We start from the raw sequence: 18,173 nt of genomic DNA on the forward strand, positions 1-18,173 counted from the left end.
TGGAGGAAAATGTTATATATTTTATCAGACAATTATACTCTCAGTCCACAGCATGTGTTAGATATGGTCCCCATGGTGAACGCACAAGGGCCTTCCCAATTCGCTGAGAGATTAGGCAAGGCTGCATCCTGGCCCCCTTTTTATTATTTTTTTATGTACACCAATGCGGTAGAGGCTGCAGTAAACAAGGATGTTATCGATGTACCCCGGGTTAATAAGAAACAGCTTCCCATATTATTATATGCGGACAATGCTATTTTGTGGCAAGGACAGGTGTAGCCTTACAAAAATTAATAAATAAATATGTGTCTTATATGGCGGGAATAGATCTTCAAGTAAATGAAGCAAAAACGTTTGTCCTAATAGCTGGGAAGCAGCCAATAAAAGTTCTAGCTTTTTACATTAGCAATCGGAAAATTGAATTAACTAAAACCCTTTTATATTTGGGGGTTCTTTTTAACAGTGAAGGGACTTGGAAGGACATGGTGGCGAATAGATGTAACGCCCTAGAAAAAACTGCAATAGCTATTTGATCCTATACAAGAAAACTGGGTTCAAAACCACTGGAACCAATCAACAAAATGTATGGGGCCTGAGCGGTCGCCTCTGCTACATATGGAGCAGGAATTTGGGGTGTGGCTAACACTGATGAGCTACAAAAAAGGAAGATATGTTCTTTAAAAAGTTACTTGCTCTCCCCAAAGGGTGCTCAAATTATATTGTGCGTCAGGAATTACAAGTCCCTTTTATATCTGATATGTTATTTTTAGCCCCAGTTTTTTTGGGACATTCAATTTGGACAAGGGACACAGTGGGACTTACCCAGGATAATATTCAAGATTGTTTATTGCTTGATAAGGTGAAACGAGTCCCATGGTTGTGTTACATTAAGAACACATTGATGAAGCTGGGTTTAGAGACTTTCTTTTTAGATAATCTAGCTTGTAGGTATACATCAAAAAATGTAAGTATAGCATATGCAAAATAATTTAGAGAGAAGGAAAGAGATATTTTAAATCGTGTTAAACCAACTGTGGCATTACATCTGACCATCCCGCTTCTCTCAGGTGAAATGGACTCAAACCTGACATCTGTGACAAACCCCAACATAGATTTATATTGTTAAGGTTTAGATTACATTTTATACCCTGTATGTTAGGATATCCATCAGGGACCCATTCAGGAAACACACTTTCACTTCGTCCCTGTGATAACAAATCTATACAATCTAACTTACACATGTTATTCTTTGGTATATTTTATTCATGTTTCTGGAGAAAGCATATCCGTCCATTGCTGCAATAATATAATTTTATAATAATTTTATTCAACGCAGCCCCTTTTGTTTTTCCTCCAAATGCTTCCTAATCTATATGTTAAATATTGTGTTGCATCGTATTTATGCTTGGCATTATCGAAAAGGAGGTCAACAATGTATTAGATTGTTTTTTATTGAACACACTGCACTAAAAAGCACTTTATAACAACTGATTGCGGGGAGTCAGGTATCCTAGGCCCTCAATTTGTTTTAGATGAAATATTGGGTAATGTGAGATATTGCATCTAATGTATTGGTATTGTTTACAAAAGTCACTGTTAGCAGGTTATATGGCATCGTGCGTATTTGCACAAAGCACATTATGAGCTATTGATTACATTTTTGATGTTTTAACCGTATCGTTGGTGACGTATTGCTCTTTTTAATTATGAGCATGTGTATTATGCTGTGCTTTTATGATCTTGCTGTTTATGATTTAGATAATGTTACAAATTGATTGATTGATTGATTGAGTGCAACAGTAGGGAAAGTGTTGGATAGCGTAGGGGTAAAAATTATTATTCCCACTCCAGAGAGTGTAACTGTAAGGAAAGTGTTGGATCGCAAAGCGTTAAAATTAACATGCTTATCAATTAAATATTTTTCTAATTAAATAACCAATTAATAATTTATTAACAATAAATTAAATATGAATACCAATACATTAAAATTAATAATTACTTTAATAAAATTAAATTACTTCCCACCCTATTCCCCTATTAACCCACAACCCACTCCTAAAATAAATTAACATAATTAATATAATAATCAATTAATGAAAATGAATGACCAAATAATGAATTAACTTTTTTTCTTACATTTTTTATTGAGTAGGGCATCAAGAGCACAACTCATCACAGAAGAAATATAAAACAGGATAACATCAATAAATCAATATATGGATAAAAACGGTTCATAAAGGCATAGAATATGTGCAAGATTTTTTATTTTCATAAGAGGCTTGAGAACAACACCATTTACATAAATAATAATAGAATAGCAGCATTAAAAAGTTCTTACAGAAATATTTAAAGTGCTAATATATGAAAGTGTTAAAGTGCAAAAGTGCAAAAATGCCAAAGTGCTGAAATGTCTCAGGAATCAACCTCTGAACCCCTTAAACATATACCTCATATTCCATCCACCTTTAAAATTCAAAAGGACCTAAATACCATGTCGTAGTAAGACCATTAGCCTGTCTGATTATACAAACTCCTAAAATACTTCCAGATTTCATTGAACTTTTTGAAAGCACCCACCCGCCTCTCATATGCTTCCCCAAATGCCCTACTCCTCTTCATTTTGTTTAACCGCTTTTCATGAGTGGGTACTTCTAACGACCTCCAGTTCTGAAGAATTAAGGAGCGGGCAACCAGGGAAGAGATAGAGAGAAAAGCCTCCTCTGCTTTTGTCAGAATTGCCCTATTTTTACTAATTCCAAAAAGGGCAACTTCGGCCTCTGGCTGGACTCTCTTCTTAATTGCCCTGTTTAAAGCCAAGAAGATCTTACTCCAGAAGGGCCCTAATCTAGGACACGTAAAGAAAATATGTAGCCAGGCCCCTTCACCTTCTGCCTGGCAACAAAAGCATCTATTTTCAGTTTCTGGGTATTTTGTATTAAGTGCTTTGGGTGTATATATGCCAGCCAGCGGGATAGGCCATTCTTTTAAAATTAGCAGCGCTCAATGCCTCACTACCAGACTGGCATAAGACTTGCCATTTTTGACTAGAGAGGGTACATTGCGTATCACGAGTTACCCTTTCTAGAAGCTTCTCAACCAGTAAGGGTTGGCCATGATTGCACAGGAGACGATACCAGTTACCCACCCCTCTTAGCTTTGCTCCAAAAAGGGCTGTCATCAATTCAGTTGGCATACTAGAAGTAAAGTTTTGGCTATATAGGAAATATAAAATCTGTAGATATTTAAAAAACTGGCTTCCTCCGGTCCCCACTGCTCGTCAGCACCTATTGCCAGGTGATTATCCTGTTCTGAATTAAGAAATGTCTTAACTCTTCAAACCCACAATCCTTTCAATTTCTTAGATGTCTAAATGGGATTTGGAGGTCGAGTTTTTTTAATTCTCCTAATTTTAAATAGTGGAACCAGGAGGAATCAGCCCTCCTAAAAAAGGATTGAAGTCTGATAGAGTAATCCTTCAACGTCTTATATCTTGTCCTTTTAGGGAGTTTAGAGGTTTTAAAAATGTTGAAATCTGGGAGCCCACTCCCTGCACCATTTTATCCCAAAAATCAATGTCATTTAAACCTTTAAAAACCAGTAAACAAGATGTTAAGTCTATAATCTGCTTCATAATATGATCAAACATGAAGTAAGGCCAATCCACCCTTGTTGATATCTAATTGTAATAGAGAAGCTTACACCTTGATATCTTTTTCCCCAAACAAACTCTCTAAACATAGTTTTCAACTCCTTAAAGTACTTGATGTTAATTTTGATAGGTATATTTATGAAGAGGAAAACAAGTAATGGAAGTATGGACATTCTGATAAGGGATACTCAACCTATCAAAGTTAAAGGTAGTAGCGACCAGTTGTCCAGCAGTTTCTTGATTTTACCCTGCATTGCTACATAATTCAACTTGTATAGCTGATATTGATCAGAAACATAAATCCCCAAATAACGTACTAGGTCAGGCTTAGCAGCATGGTACTTAAGATTGCCTGGGAGAAAATTCGTGTCAGAATTCAGTACGAGGATTTTTTTTTGTTTTGGTTTATTTTCTATACCCCAGTTAGTTCAAATTTACTAATTTCCGTTAAGACCAATTCCAGATTCTGACTATCGGGTTTTAAAAATAAAATAATATTGTCCGCAAATAGCTTTAATTTGGAAATACCCAGAATTGGAGAGCTGATTGCAACATTTTCTTGTATTCGATTGGCTAACGGTTCAATGAAAAATGTGACCATTAAAAGGGAAAGTGGACACCATTGTCTTGTCCCCCTGTGCCCACACGACTTGCATTAATTACCTCCTGAGCCTGAGCCCCCTTGTAGATGGTCTGAAGCATTACAATAACCTGGGGTGGGATGCAAAACCTGCCAAGGACAAAAAAGAGGGTATTCCAATTTACGAGTTCGAACGCCTTTTCGGCAACAACCATCATGATACAAGCAGGGGTTAATTTGGTGTTACAATAGTCAAGAGCCAACATAGATCTCCCTGCTATGAACCCGGACTGATCCTTATGGATTATTTCCTGTGCAACGGGTATAAAAAGCTGCATCCAGGTTTTCATTAGGATCTTATAATCAGCCTTGAGGAGACTGATGGGTTTATAGGAATTTACATCTTTTGGATCCTTTCCCTTTTTCATGAAACTGACAACGATCACGTCTTTGAAAGGCGAGGGCACCACACTGCCATATTTAATATGATTAAATAGTTTAGTCAGGGGTGGAGTCAATTCTTTGGCAAATACCTTATAGCATTCTATAGGGAGCCCATCTTCTCCAAAAGCTTCGGCTCCAGCAATTGATCATAAGGATGCCAGAGTTTCTGTATTTGAAATGTCTAGTTTAAGTTGTTCCACTAGGGGATCAGACAGTTTCAGGAGATCTACACCATCAAAATAATCCTGTATAGTATCTTGCCCATCTGGGTATTCCATTGTATAAAATGTTGGCAGTGTTCCATGAAGGCCAGAGCGATCTTGTCACTTTTGACACTACAAATCCAGTCTTGGGATCCACCACCTTTGAATTTTGGCCACTTCCTGTCAAGTTTTTGTGGACCCAGCTAACAATTTACCCACCATTTGGCTTTCCTCGTATAACCGTTGTTGGTAAATTCGAGAGCTACTAATTTCTTCTAATAAGAAGAATTCCCTCAACGCCTTTTTGGCATCATCAAGGAGATGTACTTGGGACACATTGCTCAGATCTTGAGCCCTTTCCATGGCCTGCTGGAGTTCAGCTATTTTAACCCACCGTACTTTTTGACTGAGTGCCCGAGAAGCAGATAATTTGTCATCGAACAGCAGCCTTGAACCCCCCCATACTGCAAAGGGTACAGCCGTCCCCTCATTTAGCCTGAAATATTCAAGGATCCATACTCTTAAGCTCTTGGCTCATAGTTGATCCTGAATGAGAAGACAATCCATCTGCCACCTGGATCGCTCCCTTCTCACCTCGTCAATTTTTTTGTTGAGCTTTATCCACTAGGGGATCAGACAGTTTTGGGAGATCTACACCGTCAAAATAATCCTGTATAGTATCTTGCCCAACTGGGTATTCCATTGTATACAGATGTTGGTGGTGTTCCATGAAGGCCAGAGCAATCTCGTCACTTTTGACACTACAAATCCAGTCTTGGGATCCACCACCTTTGAATTTCGGCCACTTCATGTCAAGTTTTTGTAGACCAAGCTAACAATTTACCCACCATTTGACTTTCCTCCTATACCCATTGTAAGTAAGTTCGAGAGCTACTAATTTCTTCTAATAGGAAGAATTCCCTCAACGCCTTTTTGACATCTTCAAGGAGATGTACTTGGGACACATTGCTCAGATCTTGAGCCCTTTCCACGGCATGCTGGAGTTCAGCTTTTTTTAGCCCATCGTACTTTTTGACTGAGCGGCCGAGAAGGAGATAATTTGTCCTCGAACAGCAGCCCTGAACCCCCCATACTGTGAAGGATACTCTTAAGCTCTCAGCCCATTGTTGATCCTGAAGGAGAAGATGATCCATCTGTCACCTGGATCGCTCCCTTCTCACCTCGTCAATTTTTTGGTCGTGCTTGATATATGAGTAGTCAGAGAAAGAATTAACCCTGATGTCTGCCTTTGAGATATTCAGTGATCTGGAAGTTTAAAAAAAAATCAATACAGAATGCCGTCTGGTGTTGGCGAGAGCAGCATGTATAGTTATTTGTGACCGGGTTGGCATTACTCCATGGGTCTATCAGCTGATAGTCATGTTTTATAACTTCAAAGATTTTTCTTGTTTTTGGTTTCAATTGCTTTTTATTTCTATAGGAGGTTTCTTTTTTTAGATCCTGAATATAGTTGAAATCCCCCCCGATAATGATCTGACCAGGGACTCCCCTTAGCAGCCCAGAAGCACCATCCATAATCAGACATAATAAATAACAAAATAATAAATCCTCCCATTTAATTTCGCCACTACCCATATTCATCTTCCCTGGGAATCCCTGCAAACCTGTTCAAATTCCCAAGATACATTTTTAGAAAAGTATATGGCTACACCTCTCATTGCTAACCACGCTGATGCAAAATAAAATCAGAGAAAGTTCTTGGCAATAGAGCTTGGATGAGTTGGACTTGAGGTGTGTTTCTTGAAGAAAAAGATCTTGGGGCGTGAAGGAGGTGAGCCATCTTATAAGTCCAACATATTTCTGTTTGTTAATCATGCCATTCACGTTTACAGACAAAATGCTACATTTACTAGCTATATCTAATACTGGAGTAAGCATAACATTGAATCAGAAGCAAGATCCTGTTTTCTCCACTCTTTGTTCCCTTTACTACTGTTGTTTTTACTGCTAAGTATCACCCCTTCACCCTCACCACCTTCTGTCCTGGAAAGTGGGCCCCACCCCCTGAAATGCGGAAGACCCCGCTATCCACGCTAGCCACATGTCAGCACCCTCTACTTTCCTAATGGGTGTCATAGAACTAATGCCTTGGTGACACTCCTTCCCCCAGAAATGGAAAACAAATTATTTAACATCATGTTGCAAACAAGTGTAGTTTTCAAATCTTAACAGATATCTCTTTCAGTAGGTCCTGAGCCTCTTCTAAGTTTGAAAGTAAATGGAACTTCCCCCTCACTAAAACACGGAGTTTGGATTGCTGTGTTATTGCGGCCTGGGTACCCTAAGCTTTAAAAAGATATAGCAGCTTAAGAAGTTACTATCTCCTGTGCTCAGCTACAGCTGACATATCAGGAAATATGCGACATTTGGTAGTTTCATTTACAGAGAATTGTCTTTGCTGTATCGCCTTTGCCAAGATTCTCTCCTTAATTCGGAAATCAGCTAAGTTTATCAGGATGGTACGTGGTATCTTGGAATTGGGCAGCGTGTGAGAAGGAACTCGGAGTGCCCTAGTAATACTTAGATCTCCTGCAAATTCAAGCAGAACCTTCTGCTTGATGAACGCGTCGACCCAGTGAATAGTTTGGGATCCCTCACACCCTTCGTGAACACCCACTATACGTAGATTTGATCATCGAGAATGGTTCCGAAGTTCCTCCAGTTTAGTCTCTAAAGAGGTTTTATTCTTTGCAGCTTTGTTTACCTTCAGAAGCATTTCACTCATCTGGTCTTCTAAAAGAGCGACCCTTGATTCAGCTTCCTGCAATTCGACTGGAAAACAGACCACTGCCTCTTCAATTTTCCCCAGATGAAGGGAGGCAATCTCATGTTCTTGTGATTTTTTCATCTCCCTTATAGCCTCCAAATTAAGGTTCAGCATGTCCTTTATTTCGATTTGTTGTGTGGTAGATCCTGAAATTGAATAGATAAGGTTATCCTGTGAAGCCTTCCCATCTGGGTTTGATTCCCTGCCGATTGGCTCTCAATTTCCAAGCCAGTTCCACTAGACATCTGCGACTGCTGCTGAGACTGCAACTGAAACTGGATCTGCAGCTGACTTTGAACCTCTGATAGCAGCATTATAGAATCTTCGAGGAAGGAAAGCACTGGCTGGGTCTGTTTCTGTGCCATTAATGATATTGGGGTAGGGGATATGGTCTATTCATCTAAGGATTTACCGAAATCTTGTGCAGTCAGCCCACCTGTTGCAAGAGGAAATAGAGCCTGTCCCTGCTTTCTGGCTTGCGGTGATGAAAGCGACACCTGCAGAGGGCTTTTAAGCACTTGTGCCGGAACTGAATGTGGTTTGGCTGTTAGTTTAAAGGGGGCCGGCACTGGTGTTTTTGAAAAAAAAAGCAAAGGAAAGTCCTTCGAGCCTTTCAACTCATCCTTGTTGCTCTCGGTTGTTGGTTCATCTTGTTATTCCTTGATTATATTCAGCGACCCATCTGTTGACTTTTTTGTGGAGGGTGTTTCCCCATTTACTTGTACAAAAATTCGTGCCATTCTTCTTCTGAACTCTCAAAACTGGAATTGAAACCGGGGCAATATAGTGTTTGTTCAGCTCTGGCCATAGAAGAAATTGCCTTCGCCTGGGCTGAAAGTGTTTTGGCTTTTAGCCCGGCCGCAGAGTCAACCTTGACAACAGCATTGGACTGTTTTAAATGCTTCCCCAATTTTTCTCCTTTGTCTTTTTTTCTCCTTTCTCCCTCTTTTCTTTCTTTCTTTTTAAATACGCTCTTCTTATTTTCCTTCCCAGAAGAAAAGGTGGCACAAAGACTACGTTGTTTAAAGTACTCTTTCTCTTTCTTTTTTTTTTCCTCCCCCCCCCCAAAAAAAAAATATATTTCTTGGTCTCAGTCGCTATATTTTAGACATCTCACAGAATATTCCAAGCTGCTTCAATGTCCTGGGTATATTGTTGATTAATTAGTCCCAATTAAATTCATTGAAACAATCCTCCTACCTCCTGGACTCCGAGCATCACAGCCTGTCAGCCCGTCAGTCACAGCCAGCCTCCGTTGTTGTTCCACTGTTTACTGCCTCTTCAACAGTTACCGCGCTGTCCCAAAGCCGCAAACGTAGCTACCTGCTACGTTAGTGAAAGAAAAAAGGCTACTCTGACCTCCAGTCGCGCGGTGCCGGCCTTGAAAGGGAGAAAAGCGTTTCACCCACAGGATCTCCGATTGCCATACGGCACCTCGCTCAGTCACGCTGAAAACGCCGAAGCACCATTACTGAGGGCAGAGCAGCGTCACCTGTGGCTACACGGAGGCGTGGTTCTCAGTAGCCATCCTGTCAATTAATAATTAATTAACAATAAATTAATTATCAATCCCAATAAATAAAAAATGAATCATTACTTTATTATAATTATATTACTTTCCACCCTATTCCCCTTTAAACCCACAACCCGCTCCTAAAATAAACACAATTAATATAATTATCAATTAATAAAAATTTAATACCAGTTAATAATTAATTAACAATAAATTAACGATCAATACCAACAAATACAAATTAATAATTACGTTATTATGATAAAATACTTCCCACCCTATTCCCCTATAAACCCACAACCCACTCCTAAAATAAATTAACACAATTAATATCATTATCAATTAATCAGTAAATAAAAATTAATTACCAATTAATAATTATTTAACAATAAATTAACGATCAATGCCAACAACTACAAATTAATAATTACATTCTTATAATTAAATTACTTCCCATCCTATTCCCCTATAAACCCACAACCATAAAATACTAAAATGCAAAATGTACTTTTTAAAAAATTACTAACTTCTAAAAATGTAATACATATGTTTTAAAAAAATACAATACTTAAAAAAAATATAGAACACATACATATAAAATACATACTAAATATTTTTGCAAATGATGTTACTGACTTCGATATGAACAAAAACAATATTTCTTACCTTCAGGTTGATATTCTGGTCACCGATATTCTTGATGTCGATATTCTGTATCTTCGATATTTCTAACTCAATATTTCTGTAGTTCGAAAAAAACCGAGATATTATGGGGGTCATTAGGATGTCGGGCGGATTGCCTCCAGCAGGTTGGCGGTAGCCACCGCCGGCCTGGCGGAGGCAATCCGCCCGACATCCATTGCCCAATTCTCCCCTGCCAAATTAGGATGGCGGGGGGGACCGCGGCGGTGAAAAACACTGCCTGCCTGTTTTCCGCCCCGGTCGCCTTGGTACCCCCCCGCATTTGCATACACCAAGCAGCAGGCACCGCGGGGTGCCTGCCGCTTCGTGTATGCAAATGCGTGCATTTCATTTTAAGATTGTGGCGGGCGGTGCAGTGAGCACCGCCCGCCACAATGTTAAAATGAGGATTGCGCCCGCCACTGTGGCGGGCGCATCCTAATGCACATTTCGGGATCCCCGCCCTTAAGGCGGGCGGTCCCGTTTCTCGATAGGGTGTCGGGCGGGCAAAGCCCGCCCGCCATCCTAATGAGCCCCTATGTCTGTGCACCATTATGTGAACCCGAAAAATGCTATTAATACATTTCAGTTCTGTATTTTTTGTAACATTTGGTACACAAGAATTTTATGTGATCATCCCACAAATATATGGCATGATGTGATTGTACATAACCTGTGAAAGATAGGAATATATTTAGGAGGACATCAAATTTGTAATGTGTTCACTAGGGCTTTGCTACATAACAACCATTTTAAAATTAAGAATCCATTAAAGGGCAGATAATGTAAATATTGGCAAGCAGAACTTAGAGGAAGAGACTGGTTTGGTTACTATCTATTGAAATTGAAATGATAGATTATTGATGTATGACTTGAAATAATGATGATGGGTTTGTGAAGTGACATGTCAATAGGACAGAATTGACAGATATAGCATGAATCTTTAAATCGGTTACACAAGGATTAAAAGAGAATACATATCTAAAGAAGACATTAAATATAAACAAAGGTTAACTCAACAATGGTGCTCCCCAGTTACATGGCTTACATTACATAGCACTACCATGACATTTTATTCAGTACATCGTCCTGTGTATGGCAGCTAATGTCTCTACATTGTGTACAATTACACTGCTAGGAAAATATACTTTATTATATGAAATTACTTAATAAAAAGTGATTGCAATTTGGAAAAAGTGCTATATCCATTAAAAATATATGGATAAATGGTAATAAACTTAAGTTACAATAATTAATCATGAGAACAGTAAACAATAGTTAATAGGATTAAGGAATACAATTAAAATACAAATAAAACATACACAGTTAAGAGTTAAGATATTAATTAAAAACATAGAAGCGCATTTAAAGGATAATTCCATGTTATTATAAAAAACTTTTACAAATATAAAAAAACATGTTTTGATTAGATCTTTAAATTAAATATATATAAGGCTAGCACCAAACCATTTACTAGCTTATTTTTATTTAAATTCAGAAAATGATAATAAAAATCACAATGTATACTTAAGGGAAAGGGTAAGAGGTAGCATGCAATCGTGTGATAGCAGTGTGTGATGTGAAAGCAAAGTAGTGAATGGGTGGGATTCTGAACCATAACTTTGATATCATGTTTTCACAAAATCAGCACATATTTATGAAACCAACAAGGCCTGCCCGTGGTGCCTTGGTTAGAGGATGTACTTCATCCTAGACATTGTGGGCCTGATTCACAGAATGAACTTAAGACTCAATCCTACACTTACTACTATTTTGGTATCCACAGAATGCACTTACTACTTTTGGCATTCACAGAATGAACTTACTACTTTTGGTATTCACAGAAGTTAGGATTTTGTCTTAAGACAAACTTAAGACAGACTTAAGACAAAATCCCAACTTAAGTCTGTCTTGAGTCTGTCTTAAGTTTGTCTTAAGACAAAATCCTAACTTCTGTGAATACCAAAAGTAGTAAGTGCATTCTGTGAATGCCAAAAGTAGTAAGTGCATTCTGTGAATACCAAAATAGTAGTAAGTTTAGGATTGAGTCTTAAGTTCATTCTGTGAATCGGGCCCCTAGACAATAATGTTGCTTCACATGATGTATACAAAGCAGTGGTTCACTACGGTGTTATTTGCAAGCAATGTAAGTCATTTTGAGCAAAAAAATAATTTTTCTCAGCAAAGTTAATATTGCTCAAAAATCTATTGGACGAACCTACATGCAGGAATATTTGATAACATTAACAGGAATTGGACAAGATATAGTATAAAGAATGTACTTAGTGTCCCACGTGACCACAAAGTGAAGCTACTCAGATCAAAATTCTTTATTCGACTCAAAAAGAGCCATGAAAGTTTGCATACAGACATTTCAATTAAAAAACAAATGAACATAAAATAGTAAGATACAGATTAATAAAAATACCTAATATTTATTATGAATCTAAAAACAGCGAAAAGGTAGTTTAAAACTCCAAATATATTATCTGTAGTTCCTAAGGAAAGCAGGTAAACCATCGGCAACTCATGAGCTCTAATCCCGATGTCAGTAATAATGGACGAATACACTGCCTCCACTAAGTAACATACAATTTACAAAATAAAATAAAGAGCTTTGAGATGAAAGGCTGTCACAAGGACAGACAGGCAGTGAAGAGAACTATGTGCCCTGGGTAGGAAATGCAGCCAAAGCATTTATGGTTTATAAACGGAACCTGGTAAGTGGAAAGGTTTGCCTTTCATTCAGACTTATCTGCAAATAAAGAGCAAGTTGTATTTGTGGCTGCCGAGAAAGCTCCAAATGTCCAACGGAATTACACACTGCACTTGGCCGCTCAAGGCTTTGATAAAAAAGTGATTTGATTGTAACAGATGAGATATTTCCCAAGGTATCGGGATTTGTGTAATATTCTGAAACGCCCATCTCAGCAAAACTCATTTAAATGCATCTTAGCCAGGGTATATCTAAGCAGTTGTCCAATTTCATGCAGTCTGCTAATATTGTTCTACAAAAATCAGCCTCTGCATTATTCCAACTTCTTACCCAGAGCAGTAATGGCTGCAGTGTAATGAAATATTTTTAAAAACTCAGTCCAACTTCCTCATGACAGAAAGAGACCGAAGAACTCTGGGACACTGGAAGAAGTCTCCTTATGAACTTGTTTTCGGCTAGAGTGAGTTAAAATTGACATATCCCAAGACACCAGCCCCAAACGTTACTAGTGAAAGGCTTTTGCTCCTATAGACATATACATTTTCTTTGATTGGCTTATGGCGTCAATTGACTTTTGAAATTGCATGGCACAAACCTTTAATATGGATTTCCAATTAAAGTCCATGTCAAATGGAACCCCTAGCTAAGGGAAATGAGGAACTTTCTTAATTTCTTCAACCCTGAGTAAAAATGTCCTTGTTTTAGACTTCTTTGGTACACATTTCATTTTGAAAGATTTGTAACAATTGACCTTCATTCCTAGATTATTCATGAAAGCATTAAAAGTATCAAGCAACATTTGTGAGCCTTTACCTTTCCTGGCTAACAGGACAGCGTCGTCTGCATATAGTAATTCAGGAATTTGGCATCAGTTAGTCCTCGGGGTGTCCTTCCTCACCCTACATAATTGTTAACCTAACACATTAATGTATAAGAAGAAAATAAACGGGTCCAGAACGTACACCTGCTAACCCCCATATCAGAATAGAATTCTTCTGTTATATCTCCCTTCCTATTACGACGTAGTGAGGCTGATGTATATTCGTTGAGCCTACTAAGCAAGGTACTAATTGCTCCATTGATCCCTAACTGTGCCATTATGGACCATAATTTAGGATAGTCTACTGTGTCAAATGCACATGTTAAGTCCATAAAGGCTAAGTGCACACAGCCCTTTTGTGCCTTTGTATATTTTTGAACAATTAGTGACAGATTTAGGGGGTCATTAGTATGCCGGGCAGACTTTGTCCACCCGCCATACCCCCAGGAATCGGGATCGCCCGCAATGCTTGCGGCGGTCCGGCACCCATAATTAGGATGCGCCTGACACACTGGCGGGCGCATCGCGCATTTGTAACATTGCGGCAGACGGTGCTGACAGGACCGCCCACCGCAATGCCACAAAAGCAAGTTGTGCCTTTCAATGCACAACGTGACAGGAACCGTGCGGTGCCTGCCATGTTGTACATTGAAATGCAGGGGGTTACCTTAGGTACCCCCCATGTGCACCCTCCACCCCCCAGAATCCCTGGGGGCCCGCTACGAGCCCCCAATGGCAAAAACCGCCTGCCTTTCCATGGCGGAAAGGCAAAACCCCACATATATGCTAATATGGAGGGCGGTGTCTACCAGGCACCGCCACCATGTTAGCAGCTTTTCCGCCGGGTCGACTCTTCGACCAGGCGGAAAACCAGCAGACGGTCTTTCCGTCCACGGGGGTCCCACCCGCCATGGTAATGTGGTGGGGGGAAAATCATTGCAGGTGAAAGTTTTTAGCGGGCGGATCGCCACCACCATACGGGCAGTGGTGATCCAACCGCTATCCTAATGACCCCCTTAGTGTCTGCTCCACGGTTGCGGGTCCTGGCCGAAACCCAAACTGATATATGGAGAGTGCTTGGGGCTCGATCGCCCGCAATTCTAATTTAGCCAAGATAACCCTGCCCAAGATTTTAACTGAGCCATCCAGCAGAGAAATAAGATGATAACAATGAGGTTGGCTTTTTTCCTCCTTTTTAAAAATTGGGACTATAATGGCTTCCTGCCATGACTTATGTAAAGGTCCCACTATAGCAACTTTTATAACGTTAGTTATTAATGGGGCCCAAAAATCTAGAAGACATTTACACAGATCAAAGGGAATTCTATCCAGCCCCGGGGCTTTCTCTGGGCAGCTGTTCTCTATTGCTAGAAGTACATCACTTACCTCGACTGAGTTACTCAGAGCCTGGGCTGCTCTTGTATCAATGGGAGCTTTTGAGTCCGAAACCATGTTTGCTAGCTGAAGGTTGTCAGAGAACATTTTTTAAAAAAGTGTTCTACCCGGTTTTTAGCTAATATTGTGTAAAAAAGCAACTGAGGCTTTTTAATGTAAAGGCAGTATTTAAATCTTCCCAGGCCTCTCCTTCAGATACATTTTCCTTTTCCTAATTATCTCTTTTTAGCATTTCCTAGCTTTTGCTACTTCATCCTTATTCCTTTGAATTCTTCTCAAAGTACGCCTAAATGTCCTATGGGCTTCTGAGCATGCACTATTAAACCATCTTGGGGTATCAGATGTTCTACTGCCACATTTAGTTAATTTATCTGCGATAAATTCATTGAGGGTTAAAATGCTAGGCTAACATCCTCTGGGGTAGCAGAATCTGAAAGTACTACCTCAATTTTTGCCTGAATATTTGCCATAAGATCTCTGAGGAAGGCCGCCTAATCGATTTTCTTCCATTTAATATTCACACTCTTATTTTTGATATTTGCGGCCCTATGTTGTAGTTTCCTTCCCTCTTATTACTCAGGGCTAGGTTTCAAGTTCATATAATGAGATTAGGATCGCTTATACAATTAGCCATTACCACACATACTTTAAAAAACTGTAATAGATCTTTACCAATGAGAATGTAATCAATAATTTAATTGGATGTGGCTCCCATATATGTTGGTATCTGGGGTAGGATGGTCATATCTAGATCTTGAGCAAATATCAAATTGTTAACAAACACATTTTATTCAGCAAGTCCCCATATGGCGTGATCTTAAAGGGAATCAGGGGCTGGTCTCTCTCATCACAAACACCACATGATGCCTGAACTCTGGGGTCACACATTTCTATATTAAAATCTCTGGCCCAGATTATTTGAAGATCTTTGAGTGATCATATTGGGCTTGAGATATTGCATCGTCTAGGCCATCTATAATCTTATTCACAGTTGGATGAAATACAGTAAAATAATTATTAATTAAAAGCAAATTAAATGTCTTTTTCAGAGTAATGAAAAGTAACTGAAAATACAGGGATGTTCTAAGTTCTCTAACCGTAATGTCCATCAGAGTCACTGAAATAAAAGTAATCAGACTTCCTTTAGCTCGGCCTGATCTTGACGGGATTGCTGGAAGGCAATAGGAAGCATGTCCATCTATATAGGGTGAATCTATTAGCCTGTTCTCTTGGCAACAGATGATTGTGTGTTGATCTACCAGCCTTTACCAATCCGAGTTGTCAATCTTGGAGCGAAGACCCGCAAAGCTCCATGAGATCATACTAAAGCCATCCTCCCGGGTGGTTCCCGGATTAATCGCACAGTAGAGTGGCGAAGATGATATTGTGCAGTGTTTTTGTGTAATTCTGCCGTCCCATTCCATTGGCTGTCAATCTTGTAATGCCAAGGTAGACAGAACCTCAATTCTATTTGACTGCATCAGATCGTTTTGCGGTCTTGAAAAAACGATTTTAACTGTTATGGGGCTTTGCTGCGATGGTTAATTTAGATGGTCTCTTGGTGCACAGGTTTTTGGCTAATAAAAATATCCCTGGGTTGAGCACTGACGCCCTCAGAGAGAGAACTTATTTAGGGGAGGTGATGTAGTAGGGCTCTAACCAGACTTGGATTCCTAAAATTTACAATTATACAGTCCCCAGGTGATAAATTTGGGGCTAAACCCACCCACGTGACTCTTCTTGTCGATTTTGAGGGGAGTGAGGCCCATCTCACTCACAGGTGCAGGCTGGGGACCCAGCAGAGGACTGCAGGCTTGGCGTTGCGGGATATACACAGCCCATTTTTGAAGCTACTAATAGAAGTCCATATTTGTGTGCACATACAGTAACAAATTACAAAAGTATTGAAATCTAAGCTGGGTATACAATTTAAATTAACACAGCTATATTTTCATCAACTCAGTCCAGAACTACTCTGTCTGTTATAGTGTTGTCAGTGTTTCAAACCTGCAACTTTTTGTGAAGGTCCACATTAGGACAAGAATAATTAGGGACATCGGGGTCTTACAGTGTGAACTGGTCCCAAAGTTCACAATAGAAGTGCTAAAAAATATAAGGCATACATCTCTATGTTAAAGGAAGCACTAAGCTCTAAGTTAAAGGAAGCAAATGAAGGTCCTTCAATCAATCAAATAATCTTTATTTTATCGTTTCCCAGATGATCATAAAAGATGTACATGATTTAATAAACTCACGGATTAATATAAAACAGTCAAATATATATATTTTTTTAAATACAGCAATACAAATAAAATGCATACCAGGCACAAAATCCTTAAATGAAGACCTATTCTAAAAACGTGAAATAATATAAAACAATCAAGTCACAAAAGCCAGGACATAAGATAAAAGTAGAATTGAGCATTCGTTGGATAGAATAACATTGCATTTATCACACATAAAACGCAGCTCAAAAAATGACCAACCAAATAACAAATATCTTAGCCATTTAGCTACTGTAAGAAGAGCCTAGCAGCTTTGGACTTAGTAAATTTGTGCCTGTGCAATAAAGACAATAGAAATGTCCTGGTACAAGGAAGATAGAAATTGCAAAAGAAACCAAAGTGCAATAAAGTCTGGTTTGATTGTTCGTCACGCAGGCAAATACAAATATCGATTGAGGTGTATTGCCCTAAGGGGAAACACAACATCCATCCGGAAGGTTAAAATCAATAGTGCATAAAAATTTCGTATTCACCCTTTAAATCCCTGAAAACTACCTTGAATAAAATGCCTCAAAAATGACCAGAATTTTGAGAGAAGCAACATTATCATTGTGTCAAAAACTGTGTCACCACAGGGTAAAGACAATCACACAGGTGGAATAGAAGTCACCACAACAGTATCCTCACTATGCAATCAATAGAGACTGTGCATCCTGGCAGTGGACATCTTTAATGTCTGGGTCTGGAATCTGAATGACATGTGGGGCTGATGCTGACAGATGTAAAGATGACTCCTGGTGAAGAGGTTGGCTATCATACTCCAAAAAGTACTGAGCTTCAAAAGGAAGTCTTCAATTACTAAAACATGATTTTTTAAATTCTGTTATAATCAATTAAGTAAGGAAGGCAAATTGACAAAAACAAATCTGGAAAAAGATGGAATAAATGTTATAATAAAACCTCTATAGATTGTGCTTAGGATAAGGATGAGGATGAATAGGCTGGTAAAAGTAAAACCCAGGCAGATAGGCATATGCATTAATACATGTCAACCAAGAAACAAGATTAGAAACTGTCACCATGTACATAATACATAAAGATACCTGCACATAATATGATAAATTATTTACAAAATCACTTAACTAATGTCCTTCTACAG

Source organism: Lissotriton vulgaris, chromosome 8, assembly GCF_964263255.1.
Source record: "Lissotriton vulgaris chromosome 8, aLisVul1.2, whole genome shotgun sequence".
Taxonomy (NCBI): Eukaryota; Metazoa; Chordata; class Amphibia; order Caudata; family Salamandridae; genus Lissotriton; species Lissotriton vulgaris.